Source organism: Eublepharis macularius, chromosome 2 (genome assembly GCF_028583425.1).
Source record: "Eublepharis macularius isolate TG4126 chromosome 2, MPM_Emac_v1.0, whole genome shotgun sequence".
Taxonomy (NCBI): Eukaryota; Metazoa; Chordata; class Lepidosauria; order Squamata; family Eublepharidae; genus Eublepharis; species Eublepharis macularius.
Window position 1 is genome coordinate 14,910,620 of NC_072791.1, and position 24,380 is coordinate 14,934,999.

General features: G+C 46.3%; 1 protein-coding gene across 9 annotated transcripts in view; it reads right to left on the reverse strand.

Annotated features, from left to right (window-relative positions):
• The window catches only part of PPP2R5E (protein phosphatase 2 regulatory subunit B'epsilon), a 109,447-nt gene that overhangs the window by 29,068 nt on the left and 55,999 nt on the right, over nt 1–24,380 (reverse strand). The gene's annotated exons all lie outside the window — the stretch shown is intronic.

Here is a 24,380-nt window from a genome sequence, read left to right on the forward strand (position 1 = left end):
AAAAGGGCACTTTAAGTTTCAAATGCTGTGCCGCTTGCTTCTGTTGATAGGAGGGGGAGGAGGCATGAAAAGGGTGGCTTTCAAACTTCCTGCCTTCCTTCCTCGAGGGGAGAAGAGGGAACCCTCCCATTGGGGGGGAAATGCATCGGGGCGGGAAGTTTGAACCCTCTTTTCCCTCCCATGGGGGGAACCCTCCTCCCCCTCCCATGGGGGGGGGGAAGCAGTGTGGCGGGAAGTTTGAAAGCAAGCAGCACTTTTCTTAGTGCTGCGGGCCCGGCTGCTGCCGCTTTGCCCGAAATCCCTCGAAGCGATACAAATCACTTCAGAAAGCTTTGCTTCAGGATTCCCAAATCAGCTCAGCAATGCTGAGGCCAATTCAGGAATCCTGAATCTTTACAAATCAGGCCCAATTCGTGTTAAAAACCCGAATCAGAAACCCAAATTGCATATCCCTGGTAGTTAGCATTGGGACCAGATCTGGGGGAGCCTTGGGAACCAAAACACCCTCATCAGGTGGAACCAAAACCACTGGGGGGGGGGCTCCTGAGGCGAGGCCAGCAGAGCACCCAAGGCAAGCCAATCTGAGTAGGGCTGAGAGTGCATTTTCTCAGACCTCAGCTTTCATTCTTGATGCTCTGTCATGTCTGACCTTCAGCATAAATTGGGGGGGGGTCTTTTTTTTTTTTAAATGGCACCAAGTCTGCAATGTTGCTCTCTTCATTTTTTTAAACACCAAAATATAATGGACTAAAAACTACAGGAAGCACAGATGAAAACTTTAAAATATCAAGTGGGATTCAGGGCTCTCTGCAGTGTTTGTGTTAGGCGTATTGCAGTGTGCCCCCCCCAAGCACTTGCAAGGTTTTTTTTCTTTAAGGCACCAACACCGCTACTGAATTTACAAAAAAAAAAAAAATCAGGAAGAGAACTGGATTGTTTGCTGTTAAAACAATCAGAATGCTGGGGAATAAAGAGGAGAGCGAAAGGCAGGGCCAGGGCCAGGCCTCACATGGAAGAAAGCATTCTGCACTTCAAAAAAAAAAAACCTGGGTTGACTTCACTGGGGAAAAAAAAACATCAGGCTATGTGCACAAGGAAAAGCTGCAGAAAAGGTGGGGAAAGATCAATTCTGCAGCCATTCTCTGTGAGGAACGCAAAAAAGTCTGAGAAGTAGTTTAGAGATTGAATCACGGTATTTTGACTGTGCATGCAGAACTCTTGAAAGAAACTGATGCAGTACGGGGCCAGAACCAATGAAAAAGGGTTGTGTGGCCAAGACTTCAGTGTATTTGATGTCCATGTATGGACATCACTGCTGTTAGGGCTGCCAGACCCCCTGCCACCCCCGCCCCTCCCTACCTGGCCAGCGGGGGGCGCGCACCTTCCATGCGTGCGCCCCTGCAGAGCTGCGCACCCCCGCGCACAGCAACCGCCAGGATCAGGCCTGTTTTGGCCTGGATCGGGGCCCCTGTGGAGCGCAGGAGCATTCCTGCGCTCTGCAGGGGCCCACAACGGGCCCAATCCGTGCCAAAACGGACCCGATCCATGCCAAAATGGGCGCGGATCGGGCCCATTGGGTGCAGATCGGGCCCGTTGTGGGCCCCTGCGGAGCGCAGGAATGCTCCTGTGCTCCACAGGGGCCCACAACAGGCCCAATTCGCGCCCAAACAGGCTGTGTGGTGACATCACTTCCCAGCAGTGATGTCATCACGCTTGCAGGAGCACACACACACACCCCCTCCAGGTTAAGAGCCAGGTCTCAATCTCCCGCTGGGAGATCGAGGGGGCCTGGCAACCCTAACTGCTGTACAGGGCCTATGCACACAAGAGCCCAACACATGTAGGCTGGAATATATGAGAACTAAAATCATGCAAAGTACAGATCACAACAAGCAAGAACACTAAAAATAAACAGAGTTGATATAATAATGCACAGAAAACTCACTCCAAATTTTCCCCTTGGAATTTTCTATATCCATTCAGAAAAGTAAACCTAGGTTGTTTTTTTAAAAAAAAAACTGAGACCTAGACCATAAAAAAATCTATCAAAGTTCATTCCATCCCAGTAATAAATATATTCCTGAAAATATCCCATTTCCTCTATCAGTATCTGAAAAAAACCTGTATAACTGAACCAGAAAAAGAAAACCAGTTTTCCCATCTCAGTCTGTTTCTTATGCCAACATACTTTCAAACATTCATCACTTCATGCAGAAATGAGGAATCTAAGGCAAATAAGAACCAAGAGGAGCCAGAATCTATACTACACAAAGGCCTTGCCACTATGGTGAACGTTCCCAGTTTAGACCAAATGCCTGAACGCTAAGTACAATGGCTTGGGAAACAAATGCACAAGCAAAAACATACAGGGATTCATTCCCCTCAATAAACACTCTCTGATTGAACCATATTCAGGGCTACAGGGCTTCTTCCAAAACCTTTACAAGAAACCAATTGATTGGTTAATGATCATAGAATCATAGAGTTGGAAGGGGCCATACAGACCATCTAGTCCAACCCCCTGCCCAGTGCAGGATCAGCCTAAAGCATCTCTGACAAGTATTCATCCAGCCTCTTCTTGAAAACTGCCAAGGATCTTGAAAACCAATGATCCCTTGGTTGCTGTTTGTCTCCCACTGCCCAGATCGGATGCATTCTTGTAGCTGGGTGTAAAACCTTAACCAGCAGTTCTTTTAGCCTAAAAGTGAGACGGAACGAACACAAATTCCACTTATGCACAGAATGCTCTACTACAAATATGGGCTAAAGTGGGTCGCAATCACAGAGATGCTAGTCCCTCCAACCACTCACAGAAACAAAGGCAAATCACCTGGAATTAAGAGCTTTGCAAGCAGTGTGGTTTAGCACAGAACTTAAAAGTATCTAATTCTGCAAGGGGGAAAAAAAGCTGGGGATAAACATGGAATCACCAGCCTGGGGGGGGGGGGTGGCGATGATCAAAGAATTTAATCCCTGACACTATTACACAGGATGGCTGAATTCTGGGGCAAGATGACCGACTTCCTGCTCACAGTATCTCAATATTATGGTGCAATTGCTGAAGGTCAGGCTTGAACCTCCGAACATCTGCAGCACAATTCAGGATAGGAAGGTTTTACTTCTCCCTCCCTCTGCTGCAGTGAAGATTTTAGAGAGGAGAAGTTCACAGCACACGTTGCCCAATAAAATTTCACTTCCCGTTCCAGGATATTACAAGGTGGTTTCTCCATTTATGCTTAAAGGATGGAGGGAATTAATTAGGATCACAGGAACGAACCTCAATGAAGCTTGGTCAGCTTCACAGCAATCAGGGGAAAAGTTATTCTGAGAGCCCAGGGAAGGGGACAGGGATTAAGCTCAGGGGAGCCACATGACTCACAGCACCTGTTCAATGCCCTAATGCTTTTCGGGACACTACAAGCTACTAGGGACTGAAACGGCCTCCCCCTCGTTTTCCATTTCTCCCCATATCCTGAAATGCTGCAAACAGCCTGTATCTCCTGGAGGTCAGTAAATATGTTCAGCCTCCGCTGAGCATCTTTGAGGGAGAAGGGTGTTTCCTTTTTTAAAAAAAAAAATGAACATTTTTTTCTACATACCAGGGAACTCCCCCAAGGAAGACCTAAAAGTGGCGCTCCTCAAACAGAGAAGCTTCAAGGAGAGATTACAACCCAAGATTAATTTTTTTAAAAAAATAATAATAACTGCGCTTATATGCTGCTCTTCTAGACAGATTAGTGCCCCACCCAGAACGGTGAACAAGTTAGCGTTATTATTATCTCCACAATACAGCTGGGGAGCTGGGTCTGAGAGGAGTGGCTTACCCAAGGCTACCTACCAAGCTCAGGGCAGTAGTGGGGTTCAAACCACTAGAGCGCTGATTCGCAGCCGAACCACTTAAGCACTGAGCTACAGATTGCTAAATTTGAGTTCATTCACAAATTCAGAACAATTGAACAGCCCCCCACCCCCACCCCACAGGGCTGAGTAAGGTCACTGGACTCTTACCTCACTTCATTTGCTATTTTTCTGCATTTCCTATCCCTAAGCATTCTCCCCTTTTCTCATCAAGCTGCACTGTTCCTTTGCATCCTCTGATTCCCTTCTTTTCAACACCCTTCCCATCTAACTGACTCAGGGATCACTGTTCCTACTTGTATCTGAAGAAGGGAGCTTTGACTTTCAAAAGCTGGAAATCTTGTTGCTCTTTAAGGTGCTACTGGACTCAAGTCTTACGGTCCCAAGTAAGCAGAAACCCTGCATTATATCTCTGTGTGGCACTGTTTTGATTGCCATGGGACCATTATGTCTGCTCTTAGGAGAGATTTCTTAATTTCCTTCAATTTTTTCAAATGTTTTCAATTTTTCCCCTGGAAAAGAGAACTTCCCCAAAAACCATACACTGAAACAAACCCTAGACAAGAAAATCCTGGGGGAGGGTCCTTCACATCCTTGTTTCCATTGTATTTGAAAGAATTCATGCACATCTATTTTTACTAGAAAAAAACAAATGTGTATATGCAACTCTGAGCACCTACAATCCAACAGGAGACCATGACTCTCGTTGTAATCTTTGTTACAACAGATCTGATCATTTAACTTCTTCATAATTTAGACTAAAGAGCATTTTCTGGAAAAAATCAATCTGCAATATTCTTCCCCATAGGGGCATAATACTCACATATGAAATGACGCCCCCATCCTTGGCCAATGCACCCTCAACCCATCAAGCCATTATAGGCAATGGGAGATCCAGCCATGCCTCCCATATCCACATCCTGTTAATTAACATATTTAGCTCACTCTCTCCACTCGGTCAAGGAAAACTAGAGTTGCACTTACCTGTAACCGTTGTTCATTGTGGTCGTCTGTACAGTCTCGTATTGGAACTGTGCACACACACAGGTCAGTCACAGAAAAGATTTTCAGAGCTTTCTGGAGACTAGGAGCACTCTTCCTCCCCTTGGCGCTTTCCTGCCCAAACCATCATATGACCAGGAAGAGGGGCAATACTCCCCCAGTTTTCTCCATGCTACTACCAAAGCGCCCCCCCACTAAAGTTCCAGAGAGTTCACAGTGGGGCAGGAGGGGGGGGGATGTTTGCCTGCACAGAAGACGGCTTGATGGACAACAGTTACAGATAAGTGCAACCCTGTTTTCATTGTTGTGTCTTCTGTGTGGTCCTACACCGGGAGAGTAGTAAGTTCACTTACTGAAGGAGGCAGGTGGGAAGCTTACAAAGCAAGTGACCATGGAGGACCACCTTCCCAACAGATGCTTAGCATCTCAATAATATACACCCAGGGGGGCTTCTAAAGAAGCAGAGAGATCTCTGCATGTATCCCTGCCAAAATATAAGCACGATCGTAGCAAGGAAAAAACAGCGCTCTGGTGGGGAGAGCCGTGCTAGGTAAAGGGCGTTGAACAGTCATGCACTCAGGGGAGAGTCTGATCGCCTCTAGCAACTCGAAAGGAAGGATTGTGCGAGGATACTGCCAGGTCTCTCTTGAAGCCTTAATGATTAATACAACTAATAGCATTGTGAAACATGAGGACTGAAAGCTAACTCCTAGTAAGGAATCCTGGTCAGGCCATGGGACACATTAACATTGTGAAATTGTATGAATGGGGAACATAGATTAGAATTCACAGTGTCCTCATTCCACAGGTGAAAGTGCTGCACACTAAAAATGAAGCACCAGGGAGGCGCAAAAAGTTAACGAGTTATACCCCTACTTGGAACATTTCTGGAAATCCAATAAGGAAGAGGAAAGTTTAGAGTGTTTGAGTCCCAAACATAATCAATAGCTCAAAAAGCAGGGTCCAAATGTCCTGCTATTGGCATTGGCCACTCAGGAAAAAACATGAAACTGCCTATAGTGCAGGAAAAGGAGCTGACCAAAACTGCCAGAGTCCTCAGGGAGAGTGAAAACACCGTAGATCCACAACAGAAAAATGAAAACTGTGAAGCAGGATTAATGGGGCCAAGAAAGGATGGACACTGTGAATCATAAAAGAACCTTGTGCTGCTGGCTGAGCAATCTGCACATCAAAAACAGCGGGGGGGGGGGATGACATAAAAACAGATTACTTTGTCAATAGATAAACAAGGGCATTCCCCAAGAACGGGGCATTCCTGGCAGCAAAAGAGCAAAAGGGCAGGGCATGGACTGTCACAGTGTGTGGCAAGGCCAAATAGCTCATGCTTCCAATTAGAGTATCTAGGAAGTAGTGCCAGTAAATTGAGGAAAATGTAATTGCAATGCATTGTGGAGCATTAGCCCTAAAAAAAAGACAGAGAAAAGTAAGGTATGTCTAGAACTCTAGGTAAAAGTAGTAGTAGTATGACAAAGCCATTTTGCAAAAGACCAGGAGCCACCTGGAGACACACCCTCATAGCAGGGCCCCCCAGTGCAGGGACAGCCCCTACAATGACACTAATCTCAGAAGTAGGGCATCTCAAGAATGCCCTAGGAAGAAAGAGTACTGAGAGCACAAGAATGGTACACAAACACTCCACCTTGGAAAGAAGAAAATAAATCTATCCTTTGAGATGTGAAACTTTAACCAATGATGAAATTCTGCCAAGGTGTCTCAAGTGTATAAGAACACAGAAAATGTAATTGTGAAAGTGAAAAAGCTGAACAATGTTAGTAAAATGTGGACCAGCCAAGACAGAAAAGGCAAAAGAAAACTATCTCAACTAGTAGGACAAAAATGGAAGTTTCTCTGGAACGGGTCAATAATCAACCATCAAAAGAGCAGAGGAAAAACTATATTGCAGCGTCAAGTGGGATATTCTAGTTGCTGTGCATTTTATAAACAGCCAGGATGTTCAATGGCCACAACTTATTACACTTTGGCAATTACCCTTTATGCCCCTGGATGAGGTGAAAATGCGTGTCATGTCCTCTTCAAAAGGAAGGGTAAAAGGATCATAATGACCTGTTAATTAGCAGCTTGAAAGAAAAATTGCAGCAGGCGAGTTCTGCTTCCCACATAGGCTAACAGCTTACAGCATTTGCAGTCTACAGTGACTGAATTAGAGATGAAGTGCTATTTAATGCTTAGAAGTCTGTTTCACGTTAGTCTCAAGATACTACAAACTGGAGCAGTTCCAGCCAGGTTCTACTCATGTCTGCGTAAGCTAGGTGAAGTACTACTAGGAAAGGCCTGTGCTAGGTCTTATATGCTTTCCTTTGCTTCTGCTGAATAAAGTTACTCTGCGCTGACTAAAAGAGACCTTCTGCACATTCCTAGATGACTACTGAATCTTATAGCAACGAGACTGAGAACCACGGGAAGAGCCAGTACCATTCCCTGGTAGGAAAAGGGGAGTGCATGCATACATGGAACCGACAGCGAAAAACTGCCTTCAAAAAGGGTTAGGCTTAGAAGGGCAGGTTTATCATCTCTGTTAAACAGAAGCAGATGAGGAGCCCCAATCATGGTTCCAAGGCTGCTGTGCCACTGTGTTCGTTCTATCAACCTTTACCTCCAGGGACCTCACCTTGGCACTGAGGAAAGCCTGGGAGGAGGAGGGATTCCTTGAGTCAGGCAGGAACATTGCCAAAGCCTGTGAAAAAAAGCCTCTTGCCTTTGTATCCGAGGGCTCTGTGAGGCTACATCTTCAGGTTCCTGCCCTCAGAGCTGACACAGCCAAGGAAGCAGAGGGGTGGTTATTCAGGCTGGCAGACAGCCAAAGCCTTTAGAAGAAAAACCTCTCACAGCCTCAGCTCCAAGGGCTCTGTCAGACCACACCTCTGGGCTTCTCCCTTTAAAACCAAGGGGGTAGGTGCCTTTAATATGTCTGGCACGAAGCGCAGCCTTTGAGTAAGAGCTGTTCTGTGAAGGCTCTGCCAGATCATGCTTTCAGGGTAAACTGGTGGCCAAAAGAGCAGGCGGCTCTATCTTGCGATCCCCAAGCAGAAAAGGAACACAGAGCGGACATTTCCTAGTGTCACTTAAAAGCACAGCCAGCACAATCTTGAAGAGGCTCCACTTCAGCCCTAACAATAAAGGGAAAGCCAGAAACTTCTTCTGTAAATGTAGTTTTATTCTTCGCCAAAATGACTACTCATGGTAAAAAAAACTTTAAAGAGAAATAAGTCTCCTCAGCTTCAAGGATGAGACGAGGAAAAAAACAGAGAGCAATGTAAATCCTAGCGAGGAGGGATTAGTGCCCCTCCTTCTGGTCAGGTGATGGTTTTAGCGGGTAAGCACCAAGAGGAAGAGGGGCATTCCTCATGTTCTCAAAAGCTCTGGAAATCTTTTTCCATAGCTGGCCTGTGCATGCACAGCCCCAATGTGGGACTGCACAGAAGACACAAAGATGAACGAGCTTGAGTTCTGTGACTGCAAGAGGAGACAGGGCTGGATGTGGGAGGCATCCACAGACCTCTTCGTCCCCATAACTACCCAGTGTACTGATTGCACAAACGCATGGAGGTGGGTAGGGGAAACTGAGCTCCGTTATGCCCTAACGTGCTACAGCCAAATGAGGAAGGATCCTGACCACTGCTTATGTTTTTAACTTGTCATTGTTCACCTGTGTCAATGTGGACTTAGTGAACCAGATGCAAATAAACCCGAAATGATTACCACAAATATGAGCTGGTATCTGTGAGAACATCTCAGAAACAAGCCAGCTTACTAAGATTAAGGAATTATAATGAAGTGCTTTGCCTCATTCGTATTGTTAAAACTTGCGACAGCATTTCCTTTATAAAACTTTCCGCGGTTTATGTTACACAGCAGCAGGGGGAAAATATCTTGCTTGAATCCAAATGGTGATACACCGTGAATAGCACACAGCAGTAACCAGCACTGCTGCTGAATCTATTAGCATTATGTAACAAGGGACTGATTTGATATAAGAGAGGAGAAGCTTAGTTGCTTTGCAATGGAGTCCTAGTTTTGCGCTTGCTCATCAGCCAACTACGCCACCGTCACACTGCTACAACATCAACACATCACACTTTGTAAAGGCATACCATGGGCAAGTGTCATCCTGATCCAGGCACTTGTCACGCTGCCACATTACATCAAGTCTTACACTGCTATCACAAGGGCCCAATGACTGGACTCATATCTCTCTTCCACTGTGTTGCATCGTGCAGCTCCATTCATCTGAACAGGGTTTTCTGTGCAGACAAATAAGATCTGCCGTGGCCTGAGCACAGGACTTTTCAGTTGTGGCTCATGCCTGGTGGAACAACTTATTCGACAGGACAACATACCAGAGGAAAGCCTTCATGATCCTCTCCTACCACAGACTTGGCAAAACAGTACTTTTTAAAAGAGACTTTTTGTAAAACTGTGGTGATGTTTTAAATACTGTTTTTCAGAGGCTTATTTATTGGTTTCAGATATTTTAATTGTGATTTGTCGTTCTTGAAAAACATGGACTATAAATGCTGTACCATAAGTAAAAATGGAAGATTTTTTCACTTACCGTGAAGCTTCCTTTCTCGGTGGTCCAGGAGTGGGGCAGTCAAGACCTCTGGGTAGCTCCTCCTCCGTCTCTTACGCAGGGCCGGACAGATCTGCGATCCTAGGGGGAGGGGCTCCCAGGCAGCTCAGTTCCTTTTCAAGCCCTTGTTGACTCCCCATACAGTTCGTTCCCAGGCTGCCACCAACCTGCTTCAAAACACTATAACAGCAACTGATGAACTATCCAATAACGTAACAGTGTAAACCACACACTCACAACAAGTAACCTAGACCAAGTTGACAACTTGCTCCGTCTGCTCTTGTGTCCTATATGACTGCTTCAACTAACCCCTTTCCTGATTGGGTGGGATTGTGACTGCCCCACTCCTGGACCACCGAGAAAGGAAGCTTCACGGTAAGTGAAAAAATCTTCCATTCTCCAGTGGTCCGGAGTGGGGCAGTCAAGACCTCTGGGATGTATGCTTAGCAGTGTTCCATTTGGGCGGGTAACTTAGGAGTCTAGTACGTGCTGTAGCACCCTCCTGCCGAAGGCTGCATCGGAAGACGCAATCTGATCTATTCTATAGTGCCTAGTGAAAGTGTGAACTGACTTCCAGGTTGCAGCCTTACATATCTTCTCCAAGGATGGAAAGGATCTATACGCCGCTAAGGCGGCCGTCCCTCTAAGGGAATGAGCCGTGATGCCTTCCGGGGGCGAAAGGTTCCTGGCTTTGTACGCTAACCCTATGCACTCCCTGATCCACCTACTGAGTGTCGAAGTTGTGACTTTTCCGCCCATGGAGTTCCGCCTATATGAAACAAACATGCTCTCCCCTTTACGAAATTGCTTAGTCCTATCTATATAGAAGCTCAGAGCCCTTCTCACGTCTAGCCTGTGCCACTCCTTTTCCTTATCATGCTTGGGATTAGTACAAAAGGAGGGCAAAACGATGTCCTCCCCTCTATGGAAGGAGGAGTTTACCTTAGGAATAAAGGCAGGATCCGTTCTCAACACTACCTTATCCTGGTGGAAAATACATAGATCCCTGTTTACAGAAAGCGCCCCTATCTCTGATACCCTTCTAGCTGAGGTCAGACCCACCAGAAAGACTGTCTTAAGAGTCAGATTCTTCAGAGAACAAGTTGCCATTGGTTCAAAGGGCTCTCTAGTGAGTGCGTTCAACACTAAGTTCAAGTTCCATGTAGGTAAACGATGCACTTGAGGTGGATTCAGCAAAGTAGTCCCTCTCAGGAACCTCTTGACGTGGGGGTGTGTAGTCAGAGATGTCCCGGACTTGGTTCCCCTAATGGCCGAGATCGCTGCCACCTGCCGCTTCAGCGTGCTTGTACTGAGTCCTTTGTCCAAACCATCTTGCAGGAACAGGAGGACCTGCTTCACTGTAGCTGACATGGGGTCTTTGTCATTCTTAATGCACCATTCATTGAAAATTTTCCATGTTTTATTATAGCTCTTGTTAGTAGATACTTTCCTTGAAGCTAACATCGTGGAAATCACCCTTTCTGAATATCCTAAATCCCGAAGTTGACCATGTTCAATCTCCAAGCCGTCAGCCTTAGAGATGCAGGATCTGGGTGCCGGATCTTCCCTTGTGTCAGAAGATCTTCCCTGCACGGCAGAGACCACGGTTGCCCCCGAGCCATCCTCTTGAGGTCCTGGAACCATGGCCTCCGTGGCCAGAACGGCGTAATCAGAATGACGTCCGCCTTCTGATCGAGGATCTTCTGAAGCACCCTGTGTATTATCTTCGGAGGGGGAAAGGCGTAAAGAAGGCATTTCGGCCACTCCTGAGTCAGCGCATCGACTCCCATTGCCTCTGGCTCGCTGTACCTCGAGAAGAACTGAGGCACCTGCCTGTTCCCCACAGAAGCGAAGAGGTCCACTCCCGGGGTGCCGAACCTCTGGCAAATCAGTGCAAATACTTGTTTGTTCAGAGCCCATTCTGATTGGTCGAGTCTGTTCCGACTCAGCCAGTCCGCCGTGGTGTTCTGTTGTCCTGCGATATGACTGGCTCTTATTGACTGCACTCTGCTTTCCGCCCAGGAGAAGATCCTCTCTGCCTCCTGGTTCAGAAGCTTGGACTTGGTGCCTCCCTGCCGGTTTATGTAGGCCTTTGCTGTCATATTGTCGGTGAGTACCATCACGTGACTGTCCTGTAGGGCGTTTTCGAACTCCAGTAGCCCGTTCCTTATGGCTTTGAGCTCCAGAAAATTTATACTTGCTTCTTTCTCCTCGGGAAGCCACTCTCCTTGAGCCACTCTGCCCTTTATGTGGGCTCCCCAGCCTAACAGACTTGCGTCTGTAGTCATGGGTATCCTGCTCGGTTCCCTGAGCGGAGATCCTTCCGCAAATCTGCTTGCATCCAGCCACCAGTCCAATGCCCTGGACAACGACTGAGGGATCCGCACCAGCCTGTGCTGTTTGTGGCAAATCACGCGTTGGTATGGACGTAGAAACCGTTGCAGTGGCCTGGTGTGGAATCTGGCCCATTGCAGTGTGTCCTGGCAGGACACCAACATGCCTTGCAGCTTTGCCAGTTGCATTATCTCCACTGGTTTGCCCGCTTGCACTTCCTTGATTAAGGACAGAATTTTTTGTTGTCTCTCCGGCGATACAAAGGCTTTGTCCAATACTGTGTCCACTGTAACTCCCAAGTGGACGATCCTCTGAGTAGGGAGCAAGATGCTCTTTTGCCGGTTCACAATAAAGCCGTGATCCTCCAGGCAATCCAAGGTCCTTGTGACCGCTGTCTGTGCTGCTTGTAGGGACAGCGCCTTTATCAGGATGTCGTCGAGGTACGGGGACAGGGCAATGCCCTGGACTCTGAGGAAGGCCACCAGCGTTACCAGCACCTTGGTGAACACTCTTGGTGCAGATTTCAGGCCAAAGGGGAGAGCCCTGTACTGGAAATGCTCCCCGTCGTAGGCGAAACGTAAGTACCTCCTGTGAGATGGTCGCATAGGGATGTGCAAATAGGCCTCTGACAAATCGATGGATGCCAGGAAGTCCCCCTGCTGTATGGCTCCGGTGGTGGACTTCATCGTTTCCATTTTGAACTTTCTGTCCTTTATGTGAAGGTTCAGCCACTTGAGGTCCAGAATGGCCCTGATCTCCCCGTTCTTCTTCGGGACGATGAAGAAAATAGAATACACCCCTTGTCTCTTGAATTGTGTGGGTACTGGTTCTATCGCCTCGATCTGCAACAGGTGCTTGATAGCCTGTTTCATTTTCTGATGTTTGTGTTGCGACCGGCTGCGAAACACTTGAATGAAGCGTCTGGTTGGCACCTCCTCGAATTCCAAGGAATAGCCCTTGGATACCGTCTCCAGTACCCACCTGTCGGATACTGTTCGTCTCCATTGGGGTGCAAAGGCTTGAAGACGACCTCCAATCTGGTTTGACTTCCCCTGACACGGATAGTCATGCTTGATTGTTCTTTTTCTGTCCTTTGGATTGGGTGACTGATTTCCTGAAGGCAAATGGTCTGGCATCCGATCTCGGCTTGGTTTGCCACCTGTTCCTGAAAGGTCTTTCGGAGTTCTGTCTGGATGTTCTTCTGAAGTCTCGAAAGGAATGCCTTCCTTTATACCTCGTGTCCCTTCTCTTGGATGGCAGCACCTTCTTCTTTTCAGCGTTTTCCACTAAATATTTGTCCAAGGCTTCACCGAAAAGTTTGGAACCCGTGTACGGAATCGCTGCCACCCTGCTACGAGCTTGTTGGTCCACATCCCAGCTCCTCAGCCACGTGTTCCTACGGGCTGCCACGTTGAAGCCCATGGCTCTAGAAGACATTTGGAATGAGTCCAAGGTGGCGTCCGCTGCGAATGCTGCTGCCAGGGCTATTTTCTTCACTTCATTTTTAATTTCCTTAGGGACTTCTCTGCCTGCCGCTGCCAGATCTGAGGCCCAGGTATAGGCCGCCCTAGCAAACAAGGACCCAGTTGCTGAGGATCTTAGAGACGCTGCTGATGCCTCGAAGTCCCTGCGCAGGGCCTGTTCGATCTTCTTGTCTGATGGGTCCTTAGGCATGCCCTCAGCATCCATGGGCAGAACCGAGGTGGTAGCTAGACTGGTAACTGGGTCATCCACGATCGGCAGCTTGATCTTTCTAGCATCCTCTGGGTTCCAGGAGTAGAATTTGTGAAAAACTGATTGATACAGCTTAGGTTTTGCTGGATTATCCCATTCCATTTTCAAGACGTCGTGGAAAATAGCAGGTAAGGGCACCCCTGAGTGTTTAGGCCCCATCTTAGGTAAGGCTCTCTCCAGACCTTGGGGGTAGGAGGATTCCGTCTCCTCTTTGCCTGCAATAGACTGTGATATCTCCAGAGTTCTTAATACCTTTGAAAGCAACTTAGAATACATATCAGGAGGGAAAAGCCTAGATTGCATTTGGCTAGTGTCCACCTCCTCCTCCTCAGATAGCTCCCCTTCTTCACTCCCTGAGGACTTGTGGGATGATTCTGAATCTTCCAGGGGGACATCTGAGTCACTGGAGTCTTCATCCTCCCACTCCCTTAGTTTTCTCTTTTTGGTTTTAACTAGGGTAGTGGGTTCTGCACGCCTTTTCCCTTTGGAGGTACTTGGCTGTTTGCCTTTCTTATGGGAAACTGGCTTCAGATTCTTGACTGCATCGTCTATTCCTTTCTTAATCTCAGCTTGCAGACAGGCTAAGATATTTGCCTTTGCATCTGGGCCTGCAAGATCCGGGTCACTGCCCCCCAGGCTTTCCCCTTGAGAAGGGTGTAGCTGCCTTGTTAACTTTGGGGACTCCATGCTGCTTAAAGCGGATTCAGCCACTTGTTGCTCTGCTGTACTAGCCTGTGACGTCATTCCCGCCAAATCTTTCCGCCTAAATGGAAGAGAAGCGTAGGCGGGCATTACAATGCAGCCAGAGCCTAATAACCCCACATCCCTCAATCCGCAGGAATTAGGGGACAAATAAGCAAGCATTGACCCTCCTCAGCTTCCAAAGGCTACAAAATGATCAGTTTGCACCATTCAGGCCAAAGGCAATCAGGCTGCCATTAACTGGACTGGGCCTAAGAAGGGGGAACTCAAGGGAAAGAAACCTCCGGTTTTCTCTTTTTTATATAGCCGTTTCTGTCCCCGTGCCGTTTAGGGGCTTACAAGTAGATTCCCCCTCCCCCCTCCCCCGCTTCCTCGAGGTTCCGAGGCCTCTCCACGGGGTCCATCGGAATACTCACGAGCAAGACGCTAAATACGAGGCCGCCGCCGCTCAGAAACCGCGCCGGGCGTCCTTCTCTTCCCGTGGCTTTTCTACGGTGTTTCCAGCCGTTTGCAAAGTGGCGCCTCCGCAGAAGCCGGGTCCTAGCTTCCTAGGATCATCGGCTCTGCTGCTCGCTCCCGAGGCCTTCAAGCCTTGCACTCGGAACGGACCTTTGGACACTTACCGTGAAGGGTCCTTCTCCTCTGAGGAAAGGAGGACATCTTGGGTGATTCCCACCATCCAATCAGGGAGGCAGGAACTAACTTTCTTCCTCTTCCTGTCTAGCCTGTGGGACCACCCTCTCTTCAGTTCAGGTGACTCCACAAAGCAGTAACATTGAATTTATCATTCAGCAACTGTTAATACTGAGAGAAAAAACACCTGTTGCATTAACATGTACTGTAAATAAAGCATAACCCGGAGGAGGTATAAGAATGAGGCAGCAGGGTAGAGAAGGACGGAGACCCGGGGAGGGCAAGATGTCCTCCTTTCCTCAGAGGAGAAGGACCCTTCACGGTAAGTGTCCAAAGGTCCGTTCTCCCTCTGAGGCGGAGGACATCTTGGGTGCTCCCAAAGCAGTTTCCAGTTTCTGGGTGGGATGTGGTCTTCGTCCATGATCACGCACTGCAGTACTTTTCCACTACAGTTGCTGTCCACTGAATCATATAGATTCGATTTGTAGCATCTTAATAAGGTCAAGACTGACAAACTTGCAGCCTTCTACAAAAGTGTTCCCGTGTAACGCTGCACTGGTAGTAGCATCCCTCAAAGAGTGAGCTGGTATCCCACAAGGAACCTCTGCAAAAAGAGTTTTTTAGGAGTTTCTATAGTGTATGTTTTGCTATTGGCACCTACTGCTGCTGAAGACATTTTCTTCCCTAAACTGAGATGAGATATATTTAAGAACAGTAAGACTGACTTTCTAAATTGCAATATTCGGAGCAGAGGCCTTAATCCTCCTTCTGACATCTAGGTGAGCCCCTCCCTAGTCTATTTAGGGTACAGGTATAAATATGGTAGCCTTATCTCTTGCAAACTATGCAGTTTGGAATACGCTTTTGGAAGACAGTACGAGGCATCACCTTACTATTGGGAAAGATACAGAGTTCAGGTCTGACTAAATCTTCTGGCAGACGCGAACATAATAAGGAAGTTAGTCTTCATTCTCGGCCTTCTCAGGGGAACATCCTTGACTGGTTCAAATGGATGCTTGGTCAGGGCTGTGTAAAATGTCTACTGAATGAGGGCTTCCCAATAAGAGTTGTAAATTCTGAGCATAAACTGTTTTCTGAATGCTAGGAGAGTGTCGGCCACCTCTCAGAAATATTCCCATCTTAGGAAGGTGTTCCTTTCTATTTCCACACGGTTAAGCAGAATAAGTCTAAATGAGAGAGCCAAATCGGCCCCTGCTGTAACTTGACCGGATAGGTCAGTAGGATGAGAGGTGGAAATATCACCATCTGTTGGAGGGTGGAAAGGCATAGTCTGTTACTGGTAAGGGTAGTAATACATAGAGGAGGCCTAATGGCCACTGCAATGTCAGGGCATCTGCTTGTGAGTAGAACAAATCTTGTCATGTACCCCAGTAGTTGATGGCTGTGTTGGGGCGCACACAGGTTCATGAGGTGTTGTGAAGTGCAATGTTATGAGATGTTTCTTAAGGGACTATTGTCCCCTCAGCCAGTCTGCCTGGGCATTGGATATGCCTTTGATGTGTACAGTTCTGATCGAAGCTAGGTGACCATCCTCCCAGGTAAGTATCCTTGCTGCCACCTTGTGTCGCCTTGAGGTCTTGAATCCCCCCTGCTTGTTTATATATGTTTGGTTTGCAACCTTGTCCATACAGAGCTCTGAACTGGAAAAGGGCCAGACAAATTGCTCCCCTTTCTACGTCATTGATAGGAAGACATGCCTAACCTGATTCTTACACCTGTAAATATTTGTTGTTCTTGAAGGATCATGAATCTTTTGCTTTGTATTGGGTTGGTGACCTTAGCTCAGATGGGTTTTGATCTGAAGTGGTATCTGAATGGGAAGATCTGTCTTCTCCATGATCTGTTGTTAATCAGATCTAAGTAAGGTCTGAAGTGGTCTTGCCTATAGACGACCCCAAAGGTATTGCATTGTAGGTAGCAAATAGCAAACCCATCAGTTTCAGTAGTGTTGTGAGAAGTGATTTTGTACTCTGATGACAGTCTCAGTCAGCAGTTTGGTCTTCCTGACCTTTTCTTTGGTGAGGGATAGAAAAAACCCTTTTGGTGACTGTGATCTAACCCAGGTGTTCAAGCTTGTAGGAACTGAATGGTGAATTGAGTGTTGTGGTGAGATTTTCTCTTGAACCGATCAGGAGATCATCTGGGTACAAGTGAACATGAATACCCCCTGTCTCTGAAACGTATGATGGGGTTGAACATGAATTTTGTAAATACTTTTGTTGTGATGGACAGACCAAAACAGGATGGCTCAGAACTGCCAATTTTTGTTTTATTATTATTATTATTATTGTTTATTTATTTATTTATTTATTTTAAAAACATAAAATCTTAGATAATTTTGATGGGCTGTCAGAATTGGTACATGGAGGTATGTCTCTGTGAGATCTGTAGATGTCATGTGTTCTTCTGATTGATTAGTCACTGCGACTGAGCACAGAGTCTCCATTCAGAAGTGATATAATTTGATAAACTTGTTCAAAAAACTTGAGGTCTAATAACACCCTCCAGTCCCTATTCTTTTTAGGGACTGAGAAGAAGATTGAGTAGACCCCTTTCTGGAGGGCAGCTTTCAAATTGTATGGAATAGCCTTGTGAGACTATGTGTAAGGCCTGCCTGCTTGTCAACCTAAGCTTGATGGTAAAGAGTAGTTGGCCTCTCACGGGACAGCTAGCAAGTTCTGTCTTAGAGATCTGGGTATTAAGGTTGATCTCTTTCCCCGTGTGGAGAACTGTCTGTTTGATCTTGGGAAAAGGTAAGCATTATCCCCACAATACAGCTGGAGAGCTGGGACTGAGAGGACTGGTTTATCCAAGACCATGTGGCAAGTTCATGGCAGCGGTGAGAAGTAAACCTGCAGAATACTGCATCACTGTTCAGTTATTTAACCGTTATACTACAAGTGTGGTCTTAAAAAGACACACACACCCTTATTAAAGGGTTGCCTAGATTAACCTCAGGATGGCCATTTGGAATCTTGTCTGGACCTTAGTAGTGTGTGTTATGAATAAAAGGCTGAGGTCCAATGGATCTCCTCTCAGACTGTTTGAGTGTTTTTGGCAACACATTCTTCTGTCCTAGGTCTCAATCTAGATCTTTCCCAGGGTACCCCCAAATAGCTTGTCTCTCTGAAAGAGGTAAGCCAGGATGATAATTTTAGAGTGTAAATCTGCTGGCCATGCTCTTACTCAAGCGTGCCAGCTTGTCACTTGTCAAGACCATAATCCTAGAAGAAAAAGGTAAATGTATCCAGGATGATCTCTGTCTTGAAGGTATTGGCCCTTACATTTCTGTTTGCCCCTTCAATGGGGGCAGCTATTGTTGTACAGGAGGAGTTGGATCAGTTTCCAGATCCATACTCCTGACACTCTTGAGGCAATAGAGACAATAGCTGTAGCCTTAATAGCCATGGTCACGGACTCGTGAGCTCTTGTTAGCATGGCCTCTCTCTTCTTGTCTAAGTGGTCTCTGACTGATCCTTACCCATCTTCTGACCAGAGCCCAGATGACTGAAGAGTAACCACTGGAGGTTCCATCGCAGGTACCTGCAACAACTCATAGCAAAAAAGGTAGTAAGTACAGGGGGTTTTTTTTGGGGGGGGGGACCAAGTTTGGGGATTATTAATTGGCTTATGGTGTAGAACACTCAGCCTTGAACCTTCTCCACAAATATTCTGGAAATGGGAGGACCTTTCCTGAGGAACCTTCACGAGGAAGTGACTCGTTTCCCTGGGCTGGATTTAGTATTCCCAGTCTAAGGGTCCTACTCCCCCAAGGCTAATTTTTACAGCTCTAAGGCTGAGAATGTCTTAGGTGTAAATACTGGTAGACCTCAGATTCTGACAGCTGGACTGACTGTTCTGGTAGGGATATTTCTTCCTTTTCCACATCTGAAGGAATTCATCCTTCTCCCTGTCATTACAAACTCCATCTGAGGGTGATTCCCCTGCTCCGTGGGGATCCCTGAATTATAAACGTTACAAACTGCCTTATTCTGACTCAAACCATCGGTCAGTGTTCTCTCCTCAGACTGGCAGCAGGTCACCAGGGTCTCAGAAAGAGGTTTTTCTCCTCATCTACCTAATCTTTTAAACTGGAGTTAATGGGAACAAACCTGGATCTTTTGCATACAAAGCAGAAGCCCTTCCACAGAGCTACAGCCTTACTCATGGAGGGAGGAGGAGGTAGACACCACACCACTATTTCCTCTCTCCTGGTTAGTCTTAAGAGTTAAAAGGTTCAAAGACACCAGGAAAATTGCGCCCTTTATACATTACCCATCTGACAGGGAAAGGCAGGGCTAGATCCTGTTGTAAAAGCAGGGCTAAATCCAAAGGGGAAAGGCCTGCTGTAAAATCTCCAGGCAGGAGATTGGCATGGACACATTCACATGGAGCCAGGGCTGAGGAGATTCCTGGAATCTTTATAGGGCCAAGGTGCTTCTGACTGGTAAAGTAACAGGATTTCCTCCCTCACAGCCAGTCTAATTGCTGACAGGAATTCTGGAGGTATAACACGCTCGGGGGAACACTTACGTGGCCCTCCTGGGCTTGTCGGCTGGAGCTCTGGGTGTCTGGATTATGTTTCAGCCATGTTTCTCCTGCCAGGAGATTGGCAAGTGCATTGCGTTGTTTCCCGCCAAAATTGAGCTCCACCAGGTGGCGCTGTTCTCAGCTGGCTGGCTGAGGCACGCTGTTTTAACAAGCTCCCTCTGTGGAAGATGGAGCTGTTGAGAGGCCTGCGTCTCTTCCAAGGCCATTTCCTTGCCGGGGAACACATACAGCCTCAGAGGCATGTTGGTGCCGGCTGGGCCTGTTCCCGCCATCGGTAGGACAGCACTCCATGGGAACAGCCCATATTCTCCTTGCCAGGGAACCCATACAGCCTCAGAGGCATGCTGGTGCTGGCTGGGCCTGTTCCCGCCACCGGAAGGATGGCTCTCCGTGGGAACAGCCCAAATTCTTCTCCATGAAGCTTTCCTCAGAGTCCGATGACTCTCTAGAGACCATCTCTTCCTCTTCTTTTCTTTCTTTGGCAAGAGGAGTAAAAGAAGAGGAAATGGGAGGAGAGTAAGGTAATGAAGTAAGTAAGGAGTAAGGTAAAGAATGATTTGAGGAAGAAGAAAGATAAATAAGAGATAGAAAAAAGGCAGCAGAGCTGGTCTGCTGCAGAACTGCTCTCCCTGGAGGCAGGAACAGAACTGAAGAGAGGGTGGTCCCACAGGCTAGACAGGAAGAGGAAGAAAGTTAGTTCCTGCCTCCCTGATTGGATGGTGGGAATCACCCAAGATGTCCTCCGCCTCAGAGGGAGAACAGGAGGGGGGGGAGGGGTTGGAGGAATACTTCCTTCCTTTCCCCAGCGAGCCTGCGTCTCTTTTCTTCTTCCTAGGATCGCTGCTCCCACGGAGCAAAGAAAACTATGTCTGCCTGCAGAGCAGGGCCGGAAAAAACTGAGCTGCCTGGGAGCCCCTCCCCCTAGGATCGCAGATCTGTCCGGCCCTGCGTAAGAGACGGAGGAGGAGCTACCCAGAGGTCTTGACTGCCCCACTCCGGACCACTGGAGAATAAACGTGTGTATTTCCTGAGTCTACACTGTAGTCACACCAACCTGCATTATGTCCATTCAAATGTTTCTATTTCAGGCAAGGCAACAATCGTAGGAGGCCCGCCTGGATCATATGCTGCCAGTGGCAAATAACATAAAAGAACAAGCAACTACACAGACTTCTGAGGGCACCACATGTAAATTCATGTGAAGAATCTGCATAGATCTATTGTGCAGTCTTCTTTGGAATGTTGTGTACAATTCTGGTTGCCATACTTCAAAAAAAAAAGATATTGCACAGCTGCAGAAAGGGGCAGCAAAGATGATGAGGGGGGTTGAGCCATGTGAGGAGCTGCGTGGAACATTACATGAAAGTATGTGTGATGTGTTCTGATTATACATTCTGGATGCCTTTAGAACGGAAGTGGAGAATCTGAATGAAAAGGACCCTGCATGAGTGAGTATCCGTAAAGTATGAAGAAGCTCCACCTCGTCTGCTTTAAGTTTTGGCTCTCCTTTGACAAAATTTTTGCAATACAGAATTGTGACAATGAATCTGAGCACTGAAAGGGAAGGGTGAATGCATTTTCTAAGGGCTAGTCTGCCACAAGTGTCATAAGAAGATATTAAGCAGGGGCTGCTCAGCTAGAAAGGCAGAACTCCCCAGCAGCAAAGAGGGCAGATTAAAACCTCATGGGGAATTTTTTTAAAAGTCCGATGTCTGTGGGACAGCAACGCTCAGTTTTCAAGAGCATATTGCCCATTTATAAACAGCAAGATTTGGGAGCATATTAAAAATTACTTCAAACGACACCAGTGACATGACTCCATGCGCGCGCACATAGACAGACACACACGGACCAATTAGAGGAATGACAGCACATCTCCCAAATAATCCATCAAAAGACAATATTCTTTCAGACTGTAGTTAAATGTGGGTGCATATATCAAAACAAAGGCAAACATACTATAGGACAACCAGACACTGCCGGAGCTTCATATTATCTGAACAGGCATTTCACATTCATACGACCTGGAACTTGTATCACTCACAAACTTTTAAATTTTACTTCTGAACATTTTTAGTCAAAATCCTGGAGACTCTGGAAGGGAGAAACTCACACATTTATCCTAAGCTCTTCTATTACGTATTTTATTACAAATAATTAGTTGGACCTAAACTCTTGCAAGCAGAGAGGGTTCACAGAAACAGATTGTTGCCATTTTCCCCTTCCTACTGCATCCCCCTTTAAATCTGTTGCTGAAGGTCAAGGACCCTAAAGAACAAGATGGGGGGGGGGGGAGGAGGGCTGCATAAGACAGAACTGGACAAAGCTGCCGTCACCACTTATTCTTGCTCAAATTCCAGATCTTGCTCTGCTCTCACAAGGGGGGAGGTGTCAGAGTCCCATTCTTCTTGTAGCCCTTCGATCGCATGGGCATATTGTTCAAAGGTCCCATAAAGATCAGCAACAGCTTTAAGGTATCTGACAAAGGCAGTTTGACTCTCGAAAGCTTATACCCTGGAAACCTTGTTGGTCTTTAAGATGCTAATGGACTCAAACCAAACTTTCTGGGAGGCATGGAGGGATGCTGGGAGAGTGCAAATGTGGAAGAGATCTGCTTTCATAAACTCACCCAGATTGTGGACGCTTGGATCCAATCAATACAACTCAGGGCATGGACACCCCGTATCAGAAAAATCATCCTTGGACACTCAGAACACTGAGAAAAGGGAAGACCCTTTCTCAGGATTATCTCAACAGCCAGCTACTCAGGTAATTCCTCTTGCAGATACTTTCAGAAATGAACATAAAGAACACCCAAAGTACTGTGTTTCCTTTTTCTTCTGCTATTGAGAGTGTTTGCTTGCAGAATCTTCAAATGTTTAATGCTCCTTCCCAGAAACTCCCTCTGTTCTGGGGATACCACCTCCACCATAACGGCCAGACCTTCACAGACCCAAAGGCAAGCATCCTATTGGTATTACCAGAGCACGTGCCACAGCAACAAAGCCATGGCCCCATAAACTGAGATTCAATTTTCTCCAAGGAAGCAGGGACTGGAACACACACCTGAACCAGCACTGGAGCTTCTGGTGATCTTCTCTTCGTTCTAGGCACTGGCTCGTCTTACCCAAAGCACCCTGACCCTGGATTAATACTGCATGTTGCTCGCTATTGCTACTTGTGTCCCAAGTTTTGCAACCCATCTACAGCTGGGATTGTATATAGGCATTCCACAGACTCCTTTCCCACCAGGAATGGTTCTCCTACAGGTTTCGGAGAAATACCCCTTCTATCATGCTTTACCCTCATCACCAAAAGCCTGCTCAAGCAAGACATGTTTATGCTGCCTTTCAGAAGATCAAGCTTTGTGTCAGTGTATATCCAGAAGAAGAATTCTGTGAAAGTTGATCACCATCTCTCAGAGGGATTGAACCTTCAGTGTTAGAACTGTATTTTAAAAATGAGAAGAGGGGGGTGGGGGAGAATCCTGCACTATATACTACTTCCCTGACTAAATCAGTTTTTCACATCTGAATGACCACCACTTATGAATCCTACTGGGTATATCTACAATTAAAAACAACATTAAATTTCTGGTAAAATCTAGTAAAGTGTCCATAATATAGACGACCAGGTTTTCAAAGTTTCAAAATGTGCAATCTCAGCACATTTTCAAATTGTACATGCCAGTACAAAAACTTGGCCCTACTTATATCCATATTCAACATCACAAGAAATAAATGATCTTCATGGTAGCTTAATATATGTACTGCATCACAGAATGCAATTAACATTCTTAATTTTACAAAACATTAGACCAAGTAGTTACAAGGAAGTTCATGAAGATGATTACTAGAATGTTAATAATGCAATATTAGGTGCAATGCCAACAATCTTTAAAGTGCTCAAAATCTTCTCAACCTATAAAGAAATACACTTTGCCTTACATGTGAAAACAAGGTATTTTCCCCAAACATTAATATGCTATATACTTTAATGGTTTAAAGCAGGGGTGGGCAATTGTTTTGGCTTGGGGGCCACTTTGTGGGAGTGGAGGTTAGCGGAGGACCGCACCTTTTAAAATGACTGCATTCATTAGTTAACTTTGCATTTCAGAAAAGGTATAAATTGTATCATAAAAATCAATAAATATAAATTAAATAAAATAGTGGTAGTTTTATTCAATTTATTTATTGTGCTAATTTCATATCATCTATAGCTGCAAGCACATTTAATTTTAGAATCAGTTTAATGACTGTCTTGACGGGCCACAAAAAACTCTGTGGCGGGCCGCATATGGCCCGCGGGCCGCAATTTGCCCACCCCTGGTTTAAAGTATATATGCTATATACTTTAACAGTTGATAAGCTAGCTAACAATGGAACTATGATCACAAAGTTATAACAATAACAAAGAAGCCCAACATGTAAAGGTCCGTATATAAACAAAATTAAATTAAGTCCTTTAAGATGTTTTCCACCTTTCTAGCAAACATCATGATACAATGGTTGTTGTGGGTTTTCCGGGCTGTATTGCCGTGGTCTTGGCATTGTAGTTCCTGACGTTTCGCCAGCAGCTGTGGCTGGCATCTTCAGAGGTGTAGCACCTCAGAGGTGTGCTACACCTCTGAAGATGCCAGCCACAGCTGCTGGCGAAACGTCAGGAACTACAATGCCAAGACCACGGCAATACAGCCCGGAAAACCCACAACAACCATCATTCCCCGGCCGTGAAAGCCTTCGACAATACATCATGATACAACTTATCCGTATTTCGTATTGCGGATTTTTGAAACTTAAAATGATTTGGACATGAAGGTCTTTTAAATGAAAAACCTCTTCCACGTTTTGTGAAAGATCCTTGCAAAAATTATCCTTGTATATTAATATGCAGACCCAACGTTCTGGTTCAGCCTTGTTATATCAGGCCTACA